This window comes from Hemitrygon akajei, chromosome 15 (assembly GCF_048418815.1).
Source record: "Hemitrygon akajei chromosome 15, sHemAka1.3, whole genome shotgun sequence".
Classification (NCBI taxonomy): Eukaryota; Metazoa; Chordata; class Chondrichthyes; order Myliobatiformes; family Dasyatidae; genus Hemitrygon; species Hemitrygon akajei.
In genome coordinates this window covers 95,740,834-95,746,833 of record NC_133138.1, presented here as the reverse complement: position 1 = coordinate 95,746,833, position 6,000 = coordinate 95,740,834, and the positions used below count along the sequence as shown (strand labels likewise).

Sequence of the window (6,000 nt, the reverse complement as noted above, 5' to 3'; positions counted from 1 at the left end):
TTTAGGGACAATTAATACATACTGTAACTATCCACAGCATGTTTCTTTGTTATTACGATACCCTGCTTTTATTGAAAAATTGATGTTGTTTCTGTTCAACTGTTCCTTAAAGAAATTTTGTAAAAAACTCTTATCGGTCATTCAGCCAATGCAACATTGTCAATACATTGTAGCTAATGTTATCATTCCTTTTGTATTTAATAGCTAGACTGGAAAGACTGCGAAAAGGTTATAAAAAAGAACAATATTAATGGGCAAAGATTTCTGGTAAGTGATCAATTTATTTTTGGAGTGAAATATTGGATTTAAGTTTTATTTTGCTCTCCCAGTGAATGTGAAGGCATTATGCTGTGTATTATAGAGCCACAAAGGGGGAAGTTCCCAGACAGAATACGACTCTCTTTCAGTGTCCTCACCAGCATTGCCCATGGCACTGATAACTAACTGACATGCAACACAGTCAAGTTGCAAACCCTGAAGATTTTTCACTGAGCTGAAAGTCTATCCTCATATCAACAATCAGAGATAAACTATCAATTCCTTAATTAATTTCATAAACACTTTCCAATGCCTGCATACAGATTGCAGCAGTGAGTCCAAATACAGTATGCAATGTCACTTACTATATACTAAACAAGCAAAGCAGGGAATACAAGAATTTTAAAAAATACTGACTTGTTTAAGGTCAAATTTTTGTAATGGATTTGCCTTAGAAGAGAGCCCTGGATGACATACTGAACATATTAAGAGTTGTCCAAACTCTGGCAGACAGTTAAGCATTACGCTATCATCTGTTTAGTAGATTACTGCCACAGATCCCAGTTGTCTACAGACTCAGAGAACACCAGGGCATACATGAGTGGATAAAGAAGGCAACAGGAAGGAAAGGCATGAAGGTTAATCACCTATCACAACGAACATATGGACAGAGTTGGGGGTGGGTGGGGGGAGCACAACCTTGTGTTATATTTTCAGGACATTACTACCAAGACGTTCTGGCTGGTATATAAGACTAAGATATCAAATCCACCGAAGGAAATGAGTAAAGCAAGGAAATTGTTGCTATTGGGAAAAGTTTCAGGTGATATTGCTATGCCTCTGACCTCATACAGTTCCATTTGTATCCTCTGTTTTGGAACGAGGAATGCGCGAGACATACAATATATGTCCTTGCATAAGAACAGGGATAATCATTTGTTGAGACAATTTACCAATGATTTTCATGCCTTAGTAGATGTTGTCCAGTCAGAGCCCAGACCATGTTTACTCTGAAACACAAGTTTTAGAACTTCATAATTCACAACCGATCTGATCTTCTCATGTCAACTGTTGCAATTAAAATACTATAAATAATGACTATTACATGTTGTCTTCACAAGGGCAACACATAATGTGAGTTTGATCAGGTATGTTGCTTCATTGAATTATTGCTGAAGGAGTGAACTGCATGCCAACGCAGCTCAGTTTGTGTACCTTCCATGACAACGTGGGTACTGAGGTCAGCTCTGACAGCCGTTTGAGATAATTGTGATTGTGTTAATGTGTGGACACTTACTGACAGGTTCTTCTCACTGCTGCTACCCTGTGGTTTCCACTCACTTGCTTACATATCAGAACTAACACACTAGAGCTGTCTGTCTTGCCTGCCTAAGAGCTGAGACAGAAGTGTACCAGGTCTGTATCATGGAGTTAATCTAGGCTGATGAGACAAGCAACTGATATGAGCAACATCTCTAGAAATTACTGGAAGAGATCTCACCTGTATAAAGAATTTGAACTGACCATCAGCTCCAAATGTCATGGTCAGGTTACCGTCATACCATTGATGATGTGCACCAAAAACTGCTGACAGCTTCTGATAGTCTCATTAATCACCAGCAATCTTTCACATGAAATCAGCTATTGTATCTGAAATAAGCAGAAGATTGATAGCAACCTGAATGTGAACCTCAGACTGTGAGTTCACCAAGTGATGCCCTCTGTACACTCTTGTACAGAAAACAACAAATACTGGACTGAAAGTGTTACACTTGAATGCACACAGCATGAGAAATAAAATAGATGATCTTGAAATTCAGCTACAGATTGGCAAGTATGACGTTGTAGCCGTCTCTGAAACTTGGCTAAAGAATGGCTGCCATCGGGGGTTGAATATCCAAGGATATGCGGTGTATCGGGAAGATAGGTTAGTAGGAAGAGGGGTGATGTGGCCCTGTGTATAAGAAATAATATTAAATCATTAGAAAGAAATGACATAGGATTGGAAGGTATAGAGTATCCATGGGTTGAGTTAAGAAATGGCAAGGGTAAAAGGACCCTAGCGGCAGTCGTATACAGGTCTCCAAACAGCAGCCGGGACGTGGATTACAAATTACAGCAGGAGATAGAAAAGGTGTGTCACAAGGGCAATGTCATGGTAATCGCTGGGGATTTTAACATGAAAGTGGGTAGATTGGGAAAACCAGGACCTCAAGAGAGAGAATTTGTAGAATGTCTAAGGGAATGCTCTTTAGAACAGCTTGTTGTTGAGCCCACTAGGGATCAACTATGCTGGATTGGGTGATGTGCAATGATCCAGAGGTGATAAGAGAGCTTGAAGTTAAGGAATCCTCAGGGTACAGTGATCACAATATGATCGGGTTTACTTAGAAATTTGAGAAGGAGAAACTATATTCCAATGTGTCAGAATTTCAAGAAATTACAATGGCATGAGAGGGGAACTGGCTGGATTGACTGGAAAGGGACACTAGCAGGAAGGACAGCAGATCAGTAATCGCTGGAGTTTCTGTGAAAAATGAGGGAAGTGCAAGACAGATATATTCCAAATAACAAGAAATTTTTGAATGGAAGAAGGACACTACCATGGCTGACAAGTGAAGTCGGGGCCAAAGTAAAAGCAAAAGAAAGGGCAGAGAAGGAAGCCAAAGAAAGTGGGAAGACAGAGGATTGGGAAGCTTATAAAAACTTGCAGGAGGAAACTAAGAAGGTCATTAGGAAGGAAAAGATGAATTATGAAAGGAAGCTGGCAACTAATATCAAAGAAGATACTGAAAGCTTTTTTAAGTATATAAAGAGGAAAAGAGAGTTGAGGGTAGATATAGAAATAGAAAATGATGCTGGAGATTGTAATAGAAACATAGAAAACCTACAGCACAGTACAGGCCCTTCAGTTCACAAAGTTGTGCCGAGCATGTCCCTGCCTTAGAAATTACTATACTTACCCATAGCCCTCTATTTTTCTATGCTCCATGTACCAATCCAAAAGTCTCTTAAAAGATCCTATCGTATCAGCCTCCACCACCATTGCCGACAGCCCATTCCATGTGCTCACCACTCTCTGCGTAAAAAAACTTACCCCTGACATCTCCACTGTACCTACTCCCAAGCACCTTAAATCTGTGCCCTCTTGTGGCAACCATTTCAGCCTGGGAAAAAGACTCTGACCATCCACACGATCAATGCCTCTCGTCATCTTATACACCTCTATCAGGTCACCTCTCATCCTCCGTCGCTCCAAGGAGAAAATGCCTTACTTTCTCAATAAGCCTTGTATTGGGGTACCTTATCAATTGCCTTACCTTATGAAATAGCACTTGCTGTTGACCTGTTGTGACAATAAGCAAACTGGTGCAGATCCAAGTGACTCGTCAAGGAGGAGTAGGTATGTTGCATGATGAATCTCTCAAAGCCTTCATCACAGTGATGTAAGTGCTACTGGATGATAGTCATTGAGGCAGGTTACCAAGTTCTTCCTGGACACCTTTATGATTGAAGCCTGCTTGAAGTAGATGGGTACTTCAGAGTGGCAAAGTGACAGGTCTTCAATATTGAGCCAGGTGCACCACTTGGGCCAGCTGCTTTCTCTGGGCTCCCACTCCGGAAGCAAGCTCTCACGTCAGTCTCAGAAGCCAAAATTGTAGTGTAGTCAGGGGCTGTGGGAGTTTGTGTAGGCGCCTCTATGTTCTGTTGGTCAAAACAACCTTAAAAGGTATTGAACTCATCTGGGAGTGAAACCTTGTTGCCACAGACATTGCTTGGTTTTACTTTGCAAAAGATGATAGCATTCCAGTTCCAGCACACCTGAATAATAAAAATAATGTCTGATTTCTTTATACTTCATCATTATACTTCTTTTACAAGCATTACCCTTTTGTTGTAACCTTGTATTGTATTTTTTATGTAAATGCTTAAGATGGAAAACAACACAATGGAAAAATGTATGAAGTCATGAAGGCTGATATTAGTTCTGCTGCTCCAGCCACATGCTGAGAGTTGCTGAACTCTGTTGTCCATCTACATACCTATATTACTAAATGACAGTGGCCACATGCATTAAATGGATACACAGGAAAACACCAATGCTGGAGTTTGGAAGAAGAAACTGGCAGCTGGAGGAACTCACCAAGTCAAGTAGCACAAACAAGAGAAAATCTGCAGATGCTGGAAATCCGAGCAACACGCACAAAATGATGGAGGAACTCAGCAGACCAGAGTGCATCTGTGGAAAAAAGTACAGTCGACATTTCAGGTTGAAACCATTGTGCAGAACTGGAGAAAACAGCTGAGAAGTATGTTTAGAATTTGGGGGGAGGGGAGAGAGAAACACCAGGTGACTGGTGAAACCTGGAGGGGGTGGGATGAAGTAAAGATGCCCAGGTGTCAAGTAGCATAGAAGGACCAAAAGGGAAAAGAAAATTTTGCATTAATTTTGGTACTCCCTCCACCCATCCCCAAACAACATGGATGCATTGTATCCTCAAAACCCCTAAAAGGAGCAAGAGGTATTTTATGTTTTATATTATTTACCATAATGAAGTGCTTCAAGGGTTTGGTTAAGTCCTTTCTGAACAAGGCTATGGATCCATTGTAGTTTGTCTATTACCACAACATCAATACAGTGGACACAATCTCACTGGCTCTCCACTTTGCTCAAGAGCACCTAGACAAACACATACAGCAGGTTGCTGCTCAGCACCACCATCCTATTATTATTAATCAACAAGTTTCAAAGCCTAGGCCTTTGTACCTCCCTCTGCAGATCCTGAACTTCCTCATGAGGAAACCACAGTCACTGTGGATTGGTAATAATATTTCCTTCTAGCTGACAATTGACACAGGTGTACCTCAAGGATACATACTTAGCCAACTGCTTATGATGCGTGGCTAACCACAGCTCAAACGCTTTCTACCAATTTGCAGATGACACCTCTGTTGTTAGTAAAATCTCAAATGGCTTTGAGGTGATATACACAAGAGAGATACTTACATTGGCTGAGCAATGTCACAATAACAACCTTAAACTCACTATCAGCAAGATCAAGGTACTAATTGTGGAATTCAAGAAGGGGAAGTTTGGAGAATACACACCCTTGGAGGCGAGGGGGCGGGTCAGCAGTGGAAATGGTAAGCAGTTTCAAATTCTTGAGCGTCAGCATCCTGGGCCCTACCCAGTGATGCAATCACAAAGACAGCATGCCAGTGGCTACACTTTGATCAGAGTTTGAGGAGATACGGTGTGTTACAAAAGACTCTTGCGAATTTCTATAGATGCATCACAACCTGATATGGAGGCTCTAATGCACAGAACTGTGAAAAGCTGCAGAGCCCAGTGGATTCAGCCTGCTCGACCATAGGCAGAGCACTCCTCACCATTAAGGTCATTCCAAGGGCCAGTACCTCAAGGAGATGGCATCTCTCACTAAAGACCCTTAACATCCAGAACATGCTTTCAAATGTCCATCAGGGAGAAGGTCAAGGAGCCTGAAGACTCAACTCAGTGACTCAGGAACAACTGCTTCTCATGCACCATCACATTTTAAAATGGTGCATGAACCCTGACAACTGCCTTGTTACTCTGTTGGTTCACACTAAATTGGAAAATAAATATAGTAATTTTTATGTCCATACTGCACTGCTGTCACATAACGATAAATTTTATGACATACAAGTCAGTGATGATAAACCTGGTTCTGATTCTTGGAAATCTGGCACACAGTGAAA

At 41.2% G+C, this 6,000-nt stretch overlaps 1 protein-coding gene across 1 annotated transcript in view; it reads left to right on the top strand.

The window, feature by feature from the left end:
• The first annotated feature begins 209 nt into the window (after nt 1-209).
• Nucleotides 210-6,000, top strand: part of LOC140739531 (lymphocyte cytosolic protein 2-like) — a 181,572-nt gene continuing 175,781 nt past the window's right edge. The window contains exon 1 of the mRNA XM_073067931.1: nt 210-267. The gene's annotated coding sequence lies outside the window, so the exon portion shown is untranslated. The remainder of the gene's footprint in view (nt 268-6,000) is intronic.